Source organism: Oncorhynchus kisutch, linkage group LG14 (assembly GCF_002021735.2).
Source record: "Oncorhynchus kisutch isolate 150728-3 linkage group LG14, Okis_V2, whole genome shotgun sequence".
NCBI lineage: Eukaryota > Metazoa > Chordata > Actinopteri > Salmoniformes > Salmonidae > Oncorhynchus > Oncorhynchus kisutch.
This window is the reverse complement of record NC_034187.2, coordinates 74,726,462-74,740,751: the sequence shown is the minus strand read 5'-3', so window position 1 is coordinate 74,740,751 and position 14,290 is coordinate 74,726,462. Positions and strand designations below refer to the sequence as shown.

General features: G+C 42.0%; 1 protein-coding gene and 1 long non-coding RNA gene across 5 annotated transcripts in view; both read left to right on the top strand.

Annotated features, from left to right (window-relative positions):
* Window positions 1-3,626: 3,626 nt before the first annotated feature.
* LOC109903755 (uncharacterized) lies at window positions 3,627-4,711 on the top strand. The gene is made up of 4 exons (XR_002257068.2): window positions 3,627-4,087; window positions 4,179-4,215; window positions 4,302-4,409; window positions 4,508-4,711. It is a non-coding gene; the product is annotated as an uncharacterized LOC109903755 (long non-coding RNA).
* Window positions 4,712-5,571: 860 nt separating this feature from the next.
* LOC109903344 (oxysterol-binding protein-related protein 3) overlaps window positions 5,572-14,290 on the top strand; it is a 44,176-nt gene continuing 35,457 nt past the window's right edge. For 2 of the 4 annotated variants that reach the window (XM_020499982.2, XM_020499979.2), the window contains exon 1: window positions 7,272-7,401. The gene's annotated coding sequence lies outside the window, so the exon portion shown is untranslated. Of the gene's footprint in view, window positions 5,712-7,271; window positions 7,402-14,290 lie in introns of those variants that run through there. The other 2 variants (XM_031788962.1, XM_020499980.2) reach the window with 2 other exon arrangements.

The following is a 14,290-nucleotide window of genomic DNA, read 5'->3' as shown; positions in this document are numbered from 1 at the left end:
CACATGAAACAAGATGCATCTCATTTGGGCCTATGACAATAATCAACAGAGATGATAGTACAGGAAGTGGATAGATAATCTCTTTGTGCTTTTGGTTGGTCTTCAACTCCAGACTAACCCATTGAGAAAACTCAACAAGTAACACACACTCCCACACTCCATGTCTGCTTGGTGCATTGTGTATACATCTAACCAGCTTGAGAAAATAAAGAGAGCAAAAGAGTTTTGGATAGAAGAGAGAGAGAGAGAGAGAGAGAGAGAGAGAGAGAGAATAAACAGCTTGAGAAAATGTTTTGGATAGAAAATGTTTTGGATAGAAGAGAGAGAGAGAGAGAGAGAGAGAGAGAGAGAGAGAGAGAGAGAGAGAGAGAGAGAGAGAGGGGGGGGAGAGCGAGAGAGAGAGATAGAGAGCGAGAGAGAGCGAGAGAGAGAGAGAGAGAGAGAGAGAGAGAGAGAGCGAGAGAGAGAGAGAGAGAGAGAGAGAGAGAGAGAGAGAGAGAGAGAATAAACGGCTTGAGAAAATGGAGGGAGAAAGAGTTATGGAGATTTAGAGAGGAAGAGAGATGGGAAGAGGCAGTTGGAGAGGGAGAAAGAGGGGGAAGAGGTGAGAGAGAATTGGAGTGGAAAAGAGAGAGAAAGAGAGTCTGTCAGACAGAGAAAGCTAGAGCGTGTTGGAGAGTTTACATGAGCAGCAGCTGTTTGAATCGTTAAGTGCTTTAGCCCAAGTCAGAGATCACTGATCGACAGTACACCACACTCACTGTATTAACTCTCCCTGTTCCTACTGGCCCAGTGAGCGTGTTTGCATGTGTGGATGTGGATGTCCAAATAAGTGAGCGTCTACACCTGAATGACAGTGTGTTTGAGTGTGTGACTGTGTGTCTCTGCATTAGACCTGTATTATGAGAGGGCAGGGAACACCTGGGCCCCTGTTCTCCCCATCCCCCTCTCCCTCTCCCTTTCTCTCTCCATCCCACCCCACATCTCCCAGCTCGGCCCAGCTGGTTCCCATCGAGGGAGGGATGAGGGGGAAGGCGGGAGGGAGAGAAGCAGGGAAGGAGAGGGGAGGATAAGACAGTTAGAAGGGTGTATCTTTCACATCCAGTGACTTTGCTGGACTATCAGTCTCATCTCACACGCTAATACAGCGTTACAATGACTTTGAGAAACTCAGAAAATAAAAATCCAAAAGGCTCATAACATTACGGTCTGCACCATCTGGAATATACACTTTCTGATCCCACAATCCTGTTTCGGGGGAACTCCAGTCACCCTTGACCTTTTGGGTGAACACTGTGGCTTATAGAGGAGGGGGCCGAGGGATACTGGGCGACTTCAGTCAGCCTTCTGAGAGTAGGCAGGGGGAGAGGGAGAAGGGGTTCCACATCTGGAACACATTATGGAGCACACTATTTATCAGTTGAAAGGAAGGGAAGAGATACAGTACAGAGACAATTTGGAGAGCAATAGAAAATTGAGGGGAAGAGAGAGTACAGTGAGAGAGAGAGAGAGAGAGAGAGAGAGAGAGAGAGAGAGAGAGAGAACGAGAGAGAATGAGAAAGAGTGAACAGAGAAGGGGGAGGGCAGGGTGTCGAAGGAAAAAGAGAGGGCTTTGAAAGCCTTTCATTGGATGTGTCTGATACAACATGTCAACACACATAATGGAGTTATATCACATCATTACACTACTACAGGGACATTATGTCTATAATCTCCACACTCCAATTCATTGTTGTGTGAGATAACACCACAATGCACCACAAATATGCTTAGCTAGTCATAAAAGAGCAGGACCACACACACACACACACATACATACACACACACACACACACATTAAGCAATAATTCCCAAGGTTCCTGTGGTAATTCCTGTGGTATATGGCCAATATACCATGGCTAAGGGCTGTTCTTATGCACGACGCAAAGCGGAGTGCCTGGAGACAGCCCTTAGCCATGATATATTGGCCATATATCACAAACCCCTGAGGTGCCTTATTGCTATTATAAACTGGTTACCAATGTAATTAGAGCAGCAAAAATACATATTTTGTCATACCAGTGGAATATGGTTGAACCACCCAGTTTATAATACAGGACAAACTCTTACATTCATGCATTCACACCCACATGACTCAAGTTACAATCTGTACAGATCAGCATAGACCAGTTGTAGTTGATTACAGAGAGAGTGTTTAGCATTGATGTCATTGGGGATCAGCACTGAAACAAGATGTGTGTGTGTATGTTAGTTAGGTATCATAACATCTGAAGTGCAGCTGTGAATGATCTCTTGTTTCACTGCTACAAGCCTGACAATCAAGACTAGTGATCTCTCCAGGACTGGCCTTGTAGAACAGCACCCTCTGCTGACAGTGTGAGAAACACTATGGGGAAGTGGTGCAGAAATGTATCTAGACTGCATTGACCACATTGAACCTGTAGATGGCACCATTTCCTATGAAAATATAGGCCATGTCATCGCACTGATTACATTTATTTGTCTTTTTCTATTTAACCAGACAAGTAAGTTAATAACTAATTCTTATTTACAATGATGGCCTACCCCAAACAATGCTGGGCCAACTGTGCACCACCCTGTGGTACTCCCAATCACAGCCAGATGTGATACAGCCTGGATTTGAGCCAGGGACTATAGTGGCCCTTTTGCACTGAGAAGCAGTGCCTTAGACCACTGCACCACTCAGTAGTACAGCAAGCTGACATACATACAGTACATAAGTACTGTAAGCCATTCATAATTTATTCACTGTGTGTGTGTGTGTGTGTGGTTAGACCACTGTTGTTGAGGGTGGGTCTACTCTGCATTAGGCAGTGGTCTGGGTGTGTTGTTACCATGGAGGCAATCATTCTGGTCAGGTATGCGGAGATTGGTCATTCTGGTCAGAGTTTGGAGAGTGATCTCTGATTTAAACATAAACACACGCTAGATAATAGCTATGCACACAGGGAGCTCAAATCCACCATTAGATCAATCCAGGATTAGGTTAGGGCAGGGTCCTCACCCAACAGCAGCTAGCCTTTCAGACAATATTTTTTCTGCTTGTTGTTTTCCATGTCTGTGTTGTTATTAGCAGTAGGCTGGGGCAGGAAGCACTCATGCCATGCAAAGGAGGACATTTGTTTTGTTTAGTAAACAAATGTAGGAGTGAAGCTAACTAAAGCGGACTAAAGCAGTTCATTTGAACTGTGTGTGTTCCTTCCCAAATGAGAAAGCTCCAAAGAACTGCTTGTCAAGAGCTCCCTTAGTTGATTTAATGGGGATGAGAATGCACACATTTAAAAACAATATGCTACTTATCCTTTTCTTCATACAATATCTTGAACAACTAGCTAAATGTGTTTCTATCGCTACACATGTATTTTAGGATTCCACCACTGTAAACATAATTTGACTGATAATGTGTCAGTGGAGAAGGTGACTCTCATTTCATAAAAACACATTTGTTTCCGCGTTTCCTTCCTCGCCTCCACTCCTCGATTACCTTTGACCTGTTTCAAAAAAGATGCAAGGAGAGGACGGAGGCAAGGAGACGAGCAAAGCTATTTGAGATTTTCCCATGGACATTCCATTTAGGATTGTGTCAAATGTATTCCAAGGAGGGCCGGGGGGTCTGAGGGGGTTTCTCTCCTCCCTTGTACTTGATTGATGAATTAAGGTCACTGATTAATAAGGAACTCCCCTCACCTGGTCGTCTAGGGCTTAATTTATTTACAATTTAGACTCCCCAATTTCTTTGACTCCCCCCTATCGCTGCAACTCCAGTACGGACTCGGGAGAGGCGAAGGTCGAGAGCCGTGCGTCTTCCGAAAAACGACCCCGCCAAGTCACACTGTTTCTTGACACAATGCTTGCTTAACCCGGAAGCCAGCCGCACCAATGTGTAAGAGGAAACACCGTACATCTAGCGACTGTCTCAGCGTGCATGCGCCCGGCCCGCCACAGGAGTCACTAGAGCGCAATGGGACAAGGACGTCCCTGCCGACCAAACCCTCCCCTAACCCGGGCGATGCTGGGCCAATTGCACACACTTAACTGAAATTTTTAAATATCTTCTCCATTTGAGGTACGGTTTGTCCCTTGTATGATCTAAATTAATATTGTTTCATGATGATGTCATCTATCTTTTCATATTTGTGCAAATCTTTCTAAAACAGAAAATGGACAATTCAATGGATTTCAATCAACAAAGAGGTAAGAATATTTAGACTATAAGAATATGTTGAAGGCTAACTTGTATTGGGTGCAGATGACTGAACTGCTCACTATTGTGTATGCAGGTATTCAGAGGAGGAGGCATACCAAGGAATGTCAATTGGTATGTTATGCAGATCACATGTACCATTCTCCTCCCTTACCTCTTCAATGAATATCCCAAAGGCCTCTAGGTATGTGTATGAAAACCATTATCAAAACATATTTATGAATACTGTTGTGTGCATGTTTTGTTAATCATATTTATAATTACAATTTTGGGGATTTACAGACCCTCCCTACACCTCTGAATATAACAGGAAACATGTTCATTCACCAAAACTGTAAAATCATTCTGGCTATGGATACGGAGAACATCAACACATTAACATCAACAGGCCAGAGGATATACCTATTGGACTTGGAGCTCTGCTGGGAGTTTACCTCATATTTCAATTTATTTATTCTGCTTTCCCACTAAACATCTGAATAAACACTGAGAATTAAAAGATTGTGTTATTGTTGTAACGCACATTAATAATAATAATAATAGGGGGTGGGGTGGTTAAAAAATGGATGGATCTTCGATGATTAAAAGGGGTTCTTTGAAGAACCGTTTTAAAGGGTTCTTGGAATATCTTATAGGGGTTCCCCCCCAGTTTCAATTTTAAGAACCCCTAAAGGATCTTCCAGGAACCTTTACTTTTTAGAGTGAAGAACCCTAAGGTTCCTCAAAGAACTTTAAGGATCTTAGAAAAACCCATGTTGAACCCCTAATATTTAGAATGTAGGCTGAAACACCTGCATTTTGGAGCTGCTATACTCAAGAAAACAACAGATGCAGCTTTATTAACTCAATTATATAAATATAGTTTTTTCAAACTTTTTTTTTCAAACTGATATGTGACACTTAATAATAACCTGGCGATTTATCACTCATTAAATTACTTTTTAAAATGTAACTAGGCCAGTCAGTTAAGGACACATTCTTATTTTCAATAACTGCCTAGGAACAGTGTGTTAACAGCCTTGTTCAGGGGTAGAATGATAGATTTTTACATTGTCAGGTCAGGGATTCGATCTTACAACTTTTCGGTTTTTAGTCCAACGCTCTAACTAAGCTACATGCCGCTCCGATGATTTACTACATAAATCACTACTGGTTTACTACACATCTAAACAGCAATCAAGTAATAAAAAGGTTTTGCGTAGTAGTGACGAGTAGTAATTCAGTAGCACATTTTCATGAGAGCGAGCTGGCTCTACCACCTGGAAGGTCTTTTACCACGTCATTGTAGCGTGGTGTGTTCAAATGTACCGGCCCCTTATATTTGTTGAGTGACGTATGCCCTTTTTACTCGCGAGTCATTGGAGTAAAAGCCTTTCAATCACCCCAGCCTCCCCATCGCGGCATTAACTCACACAGCAAGCCACAGAGTGATAGTTCCCTACAATTTGTGCTGGATTTTATTCACTGAAGTTTTCATCTCAAAAGTGTAAGCGTTTTTTTGTATTTCATTTAGTATTTAGGCATCTGAAAATGTTGTTTTCATTGGCTTTTGCAGTAGACTACCACGTCTCTTGCTTTTGGTCACGCTGTTTATTCATTGTCAATGTATTCCTTTCAAAATATTTACAAATGTGGCTAACTGCTAGGAATATCTTTCAAATAAATCCAAATGACGGAGTTCCTCTTATGTTCTAATCGCATGGAGTCATTCCAAACATGGAATATTGTCTTTGCGCTGACTAGTTGGAATGGATCAAGTTGGCTGGTGTCTGATGTGGCACCCTCGTCATAATTTGGCACCCTCATCACTATAATTACGCCTAGGTTACGCAATTCATCGACGCGAACTACCTTTAACGCCTATCGATGAAGGTCTCTTCCCGGTGGACTTTTTTAAAGACCCCTGACGCTTGCTCTTAACGTCAGCACGCATAATTTGCGTTAAGGTTTTGCAAACGTATAACCTAAAGGAACGTATCTTTCATATCAGCGATAAATCCTTTTCAAAAATCAAATAGTTCACGTTAAATGACACTTTTTTAGGGTTGGTGTTCCCACAAGGCCATATCTCCACGTTACTTGTCCTATCTAGCATAGTCCGAACACCTGTGTGTAACGAAAGAAGGCCGGGAGACACGTTAACTGCAATTGCGTCACACCATCCATATGCCTCCACGGTCAAAATGGTACGCAGCATCTTCTGGATATGTGTGCAACAAAAGTTCAACATTCACCTTCTGCTACCATTTGTCAAGCCGTCTATGCATACAGTTTGACACAATCTTCGATAAATCCACATTTTGAACCACACAGAACGCATTGCAACTGCCTCTGTAACGCTGCAAGGCAAACATCGTTCCAATGGAAATGAATGTACTTCTGGTATATCAAAATGCAAAACACTGTCGGTGTGAGTGAGGCGATGCTCCGAACACATTTTCAAATCCAGCATAAATTGTATCTCAGTTGCCTACTATCAGTTAGCCCAGGGTTTCACAAATTAAGTCTGAAGGCACCATTTGGGTGCACGTTTAGTTATTTTGTTGCCCTAGCACTACATGGCTGATTTCAAATAACCAAAGCTTGATGTTGGTTATTTGAATCAACTGTGTAGTGCTAGGGCAACAAACTAAACGGGCACCTGGACTGAGTTTGGGAAACTCTGAGTTAGCCTACCATGCAGGTTCGCGCCTTCCATCATGCTTCCCATTGCTGACACTGAATCTATGGCATTATTTAGGATGCTTAGGACAGAAGTTGATCATTTACTAAATAAAACGAATTGTTTGAACAACAATGTGCATAAAGTGTAGGATCACAAAAAAATATGCCTTGTGCCGGATTTGACCCCATTTCCTGTAGTCTGTGTCCTGGTCATGAGTCCCCGACTCTACCTGCAGAGCTACGGTTCAGTTGACGGAATAGAAACAAATCCTAACTATATTGTAATTAGGGTGTCTAGCAGACCCAGTGTTTGATAACGACATGGATCGAAGTAAGCACGGGAACCGTAGCGAAATCTGGGTGATCTCGCGATTTGTTTGAAAAACCACGTGATCAAACAGAAGGTTTTTGGACGTTATTGATCACGTGATAATGATACTTTTGAAACAAGCATCGATATATTGTCCGGTCGGTAGTGCGTCGGAGCTCCGGTATCAATCGTCCCATCACTAGTAAGTGTATATTTTGCATTTGTGGAATTATTTTGATGTGACGTGAAAGTAAAGACCTTTTATTTTTCTAAAACTATTGCAATTGAGAATTGACTCACGTTTAGATACTCTGGCAGCGAAAAACTACCTCTGTAAAACAAGTCACATAGGTTGCATGTACTCTGTGTGCAATAAGTGTTTAACATGATTTTTTTTGAATGACCACATCTCTGTACTCCACATACAATTAATTATCTGTAAGGTCCCTCTTGAGCAGTGAATTTCAAACACAGATTTAACCATAAAGACCAGGGAGGATTTCCAATGCCTTGCAAGGAAGTGGACCTATTGGTAGATGGGTTTTAAAAAAAGCAGACATTGACTATCCCTTTGAACATACAAATGACACTTTGATGGCGTATCAATACACCCAGTCACTACAAAGATACAGGCGTCCTTCCTAACTCCGTTGCCGGAGAGGAAAGAAACTGCTCAGGCATTTCACCATGAGACCAATGGTGACTTTAAAACGGTTTAATGGCTGTGTTAGGAGAACTGTGGATGGATAAACAACATAGTTACTCCACAATACTAACTTAATTGACGGAGTGAAAAGAAGGAAGCCTGTACAGAATACAAATATTCCAAAGCATGCATCATTTTTGCAACAAGGCACAAAAGTAACACTGCAAAAAATGTGGCAAGGCAATTCACTTTTTGTCCTGAATATGAAGTGTTATGTTTGGGGCAAATCTAATACAACACATTATTGAGTACCACTTTCCATATTTAGCAAAGTGGTGGCTGCATCATGTTATGGGTGTGCTTGTAATTGTTAAGGACTTGGGAGTTTGTCAGGATAAAAAAATAAACGGAATGGAGCTAAGCACAGGCAATATCCTAGAGGAAAACCTGGCTGTCAACTTTTCACCAGACACTGGGAGATAAATTCCCCTTTCAGCAGGACAATAACATGACACACACAAAAAAAGTAAATGTGCAGCAAAAAGACAAACCGCACAAACAACCGGTATGTTGGCTTGTAAGGAACATTTACATGATTTTGCAGGCATTAGTTTCAGGCAAAGAATTGTGTATTACAGCCTGACTAGCCTACTACTTTTGATTAGCTTAGGCTACATTTAATTGATTAGGCTACTTCAATTTTGTTATTGAATTGCTTTAGATTGGCTTGACATGTCTTTATATTCTCATTTGAAGGAAGCCTAGCCTAAAGACAAGTTATGGGTCGCGTTCCACTGCTTAGACGTTGCATGCATCAACCAATGGTTGCTATAACTTATCATGTGGTTAGTTGATACGTGAAATACCTTCCCAGGCGTTGTAAGATCTGGCATGCATCAACAACGCCTGGGTAGAGGAATGTGCCCAGTATGATGATGGTGGTAGCCTGAACTTGTAAAACGCACATTCCAACAGGACATTAGGACCATCTGAACTATTCTCAAATGTATGATTGAATATGTGCGTTTCCTGTGGTCCTAAGCAAAAAGGGGAAAGACAAGCAGTTGTGGCTGTAAAGGGTGACCTTTGCTGTCAGTGACACAGGACTATTTAATTAGGCTGTCAGGTGACCCAGGACTATTTACTTAGGCTGTCAGGTGACCCAGGACTATTTACCTAGGCTGTCAGGTGACCCAGGACTATTTACCTAGGCTGTCAGGTGACCCAGGACTATTTACCTAGGCTGTCAGGTGACCCAGGACTATTTACTTAGGCTGTCAGGTGACCCAGGACTATTTACTTAGGCTGTCAGGTGACCCAGGACTATTTACTTAGGCTGTCAGGTGACCCAGGACTATTTACTTAGGCTGTCAGGTGACCCAGGACTATTTACCTAGGCTGTCAGGTGACCCAGGACTATTTACCTAGGCTGTCAGTTGACCCAGGACTATTTAATTAGGCTGTCAGGTGACCCAGGACTATTTACTTAGGCTGTCAGATGACACTGGTTAGATTTCAGAGTAGTGGTGCTTTCAAGGCAACTGTAAACTCGAGTGAGGTCAAATCGTGACATCATTCATCTTCATGTTGGAAAGTCTGAGCTCAAGGATGATGCCCGAGTTTCCCACTTGGAATCCCAAGTTGGATGACCGTTAAATATATTTTTTCCCGTCGGAGCTAGTTTATTTATTTTTTCCTCAGTTGTCTTGAACGCACTGAAGTTGGAGGTTGGAGCTTTCTGAGTTCCCAATTAATTGTTTTGAATGGGGCATAGGCCTGTCTTAAATTGTCAACAACACACTCCTTATCAGTCACTTCAGGGAATTTTCATTGCGATGTCTTGTCTAGTGCGGAAATGTCCCACATAGCCTAATGACTCATATTGACAGAACACCCACAGAAATTTAGCTAAATACAGAACATCTCTAGATGATTGTTTGTTTTCCTTGACTATAATGTAGGCCTATTCACTAGTCATTTAACTCTCTGAGCTCTCAAAATAATTATGCCACCCTTTGATGTGCCTTAGGCTACATTTAAGTAACTGTCCAATGAAAATCCAGAAGAAAAACACTTCAAAAAATGACACCTTTAAGCTGTATATAACAGGCCAATCAGCTGTTTACTTTCCTGAATATTTTTAATCACGGTGCATGCCCACACCATTCTTTTGTTGGGGTAGGCCCACACTATTCAAACACCGAATAGCTGCTTTTTAACACAGTTCTCCTTCCAAAATGTTTTAATTGTTTCACTCATATTGTAATTAATTATAGGTCATATTTCATTGACATCTCAAACACTGGACAGTTACTTTAAGTCTAGCTGGTAGGCAACACCAAAAAAGAGATCCTGTTTTGGTCGATAATGGCTCCGGTACTATAAATAGATCCATGTGTTATGCCCTCAGATTTTCCTTGAAGCCCAAACAAACGGAATACGTCCCCTCCCGTGCCATCGGTTGTCTCCATGGTAACTCTGTATAGAACCAGATTTGGCTTCAGTATGTCTCAGCTTTAGTCGAAAGAGTTATACAGTAGTGCAGGGGTTGGCAATTCCAGTCCTCGGGGGCCTGATTGGTGTCACAGTTTTTCCCCAGCTAACACACCTGACTCCAATTATCACCTAATCATGATCTTCAGTTTAGAATTGAATTTGATTAAGCAGCTGTGTTTGCTAGGGATGGAGACAGTGTGACGCCAACCAGACCCTGGAGGCCTGGAGTTGCCCACCCCTGCGGTAGTGGTTACTCATTATGAGTTTCATAACACGCAAGCAGTTGGTCAATGAGTGTGTCGGTCTAAATGGCCCTCAAACTATGGGTTTATAAGTGAGTGTCTGTGTGTGGTCCTGCTCTTTTATGACTAGCATAGTATATTTGTGGTGCATTGGAATGACAGCAGAATGACTGCTCAGACAGGTAGCTACACACAATTTCTTCATCAGGGCCGTCACGGTTTTTAAGCATGGCATCTTGTAGCCTGGTTCTAGATATGCTATTAGGTATTGAATAGTGATGGGGGGGGGGGGAATCGATAATTATATTTCGAGATATTGTCAAAACGGCTCATCAAATCAAAATCAAATCAAATGTATTTATATAGCCCTTCGTACATCAGCTGATATCTCAGTGCTGTACAGAAACCCAGCCTAAAACCCCAAACAGCAAGCAATGCAGGTGTAGAAGCACGGTGGCTAGGAAAAACTCCCTAGAAAGGCCAAAACCTAGGATAATAAATAATATCACAATATTATTTTTGCGCTAGTTGGCAACACTTGCACAACTCCAGTATTTTTCCTTCATAGCTTGATTTCCATCTTCTTTTGAAATAGAGGGACAATTTGTTTATAGCACTTATTTCCACGACTGATCAAAACTCATTTTCTTATTTCATCACCTTCTTAATTTAACTTCTCAAATTATTGCCATACAGGACTTCACTGCTGTTGCTTCCATGTCTCACTGTCTGCCATTTTCCCAACTGTTAACGATGATGACGTGCGGAGCACTTTATATTAGTGGCAAATCATTTGAAAGATTCTTAGCCATCTCTTCCTACTTATAGCAATGTGGCGTTAGGTATTTGGTGAATTTAAATTTTTGCCTTTGATCATGATTGGAACCTGTTAATGGTACTTTTGTGATAACTGCACTGTGATCTTAATTTAGTAAAAAGAACATTGACTTTCGGTTAATGTTTTCTAAACTTTAACAATTCCAAATTCGTTTAAAAGTCACATCCCTACTCCCTTCCCCATCTTAATCAGGGAGGTGGCTGTGTAAATGCAAATGTCCTTGTATGGTCCTGAGCTACCTGGCAGACTGGCATTGCTTCACAGGGCTGCCTCTGTTCCATCAGCGCTGTGCCTGAGTTAGCCTAACTCTGTGATTTTAAAGGTGACTTTTATCACTCTTGTTTGGTGCGTTCGAATAGCTGCTTTCACGATGAATAGACAGTCAAGATGCTGATGCTCTGATATATCCCCACAGTGTTTCTCTTGACAAAGCATGTGATACCTTTAACCAGGTCATTTACAAGCTGTCATGGCCTTTTTTATTTTATTTATTTATTTTACCTTTATTTAACCAGGTAGGCAAGTTGAGAACAAGTTCTCATTTACAATTGCGACCTGGCCAAGATAAAGCAAAGCAGTTCGACAGATAAAACGAGACAGAGTTACACATGGAGTAAAAACAAACATACAGTCAATAATGCAGTATAAACAAGTCTATATACAATGTGAGCAAATGAGGTGAGAAGGGAGGTAAAGGCAAAAAAGGCCATGATGGCAAAGTAAATACAATATAGCAAGTAAAATACTGGAATGGTAGTTTTGCAATGGAAGAATGTGCAAAGTAGAAATAAAAATAATGGGGTGCAAAGGAGCTAAATAAATAAATTAAAATTAAATACAGTTTGGAAAGAGGTTGTTGTTTGGGCTAAATTATAGGTGGTCTATGTACAGGTGCAGTAATCTGTGAGCTGCTCTGACAGTTGGTGCTTAAAGCTAGTGAGGGAGATAAGTGTTTCCAGTTTCAGAGATTTAATCATTGACTTGGTTTCATAAGACACAAGGCCACAATAGAACTTCCAGTGCCCAACCAGATACGCCTCAAGGGATGCACAGTATAAGGTAGCTGAAGGGTTTTGAACTCTTATTTTCTGATTGTTGTCAAGGTTATGCAGAGCACAACAAAGCATGTACTGCAATATAGGTCTTCCTGTTGCTATTCACAATGCTTTGTGTTGACATATACAATCTAATTCTGCTGCAGTTGACTAGCCTGGAAAACCATACTGTTATTTTTCGGTTTCACTTCCCTAGTTAGAGCAACACTAACTTGAAACGGAGCTGAGTACTTGACAGCGTGTTGTAAATGATTGAGTTGCAACTTGCATTCAAGCTCACAGGAAATCTGAAAAGCAGTGGATTGGTATTGGCGTGTTCTATAATGTTTTGGTGTTCCCCTCCCTCTGTCTGACTCACCCTCCCTCTCTGACTCACCCGTCCTCTAGTTTGACTCACTGTTTGTTTAGTTAGTATCTATGGAACCAGTTGGAGGGTAACACCGCTGCTGTGTACAGTCAATTCAGTGGACTCAATGGAGAAGGGTTTTGTGTGTAGAAGTTGTGTGCAGAGTGTTGGTTTAATGGTTAATGTTCAGTGCTTTGGCAGAGGATATGCATCTATGCAGTGAACTGACATAGCTTTTTAATGGACAGTGTTGTGGTAGTGTTTCTATGCAGCTGGATTTAAATTGCTCCCTTTACTCTCTGTTCCGAACGTGCTAGACGGCCAGTTCTTATAGCCTTTAGCCGTACCCTTATCCTAATTCTCCTCTGTTCCTCTGGTGCTGTAGAGGTTAATCCAGGTCCTGCAGTGCCTAGCTCCACTCCTACTCCTCAGGTGCTCTGATTTGTTGACTTCTGTAACCGTAAAAGATTTGGTTTCATGCATGTTAACATCAGAAGCCTCCTCCCTAAGTTTGCTTTATTCACTGCTTTAGCACATTCTGCCAACCCGGATGTCTTAGTCGTGTCTGAATCCTGGCTTAGGAAAACCACCAAAAACTCGGAAATTTCCATCCTAACTATAACATTTTCCGCCAAGATAGAACTGCTAAAGGGGGCGGTGTTGCAATCTACTGCAGAGATATCCAGGTGTTTACCAAAACAATTCGAGCATCTACTTCTCAGAAACAAGTCTCTCACCGTTGCCGCTTGCTATAGACCACCCTCTGCCCCAAGCTGTGCCCTGGACACTATGTGAATTGATTGCCCCCCATCTATCTGAGCTTGTGCTGCTAAGTGACTTAAACTGGGACATGCTTAACACCCCGGCCATCCTACAATTCTCGGGCCGACTCTCTTCTCTGTATACATCAATGATGTCGCTCTCGCTGCTGGTGATTCTTTGATCCACCTCTACGCAGACAACACCATTCTGTATACATCTGGCCCTTCATTGGACACTGTGTTAACAAACCTCCAGATGAGCTTCAATGCCATACAACTCTCCTTCCGTGGCCTCCAATTGCTCTTAAATACAAGTAAAACTAAATGCATGCTCTTCAACCGATCACTGCCCGCACCTGCCCTCCCGTCCAGCATCACTACTCTGGACGGTTCTGACTTAGAATATGTGGACAACTACAAATACCTAGGTGTCTGGTTAGACTGTAAACTCTCCTTTCAGACTCACATTAAACATCTCCAATCCTAAATTAAATCTAGAATCGGCTTTCTATTTCGCAACAAAGCATCCTTCACAAATGCTGCCAAATATACCCTCAGAAAATTGACCACCCTACCGATCCTCAAATTCAGCGACGTCATTTACAAAATAGCCTCCAACACTCTACTCAACAAATTGGATGCTGTCTATCACAGTGCCATCCGTTTTGTCACCAAAGCCCCATATACTACCCACCACTGAGACCTGT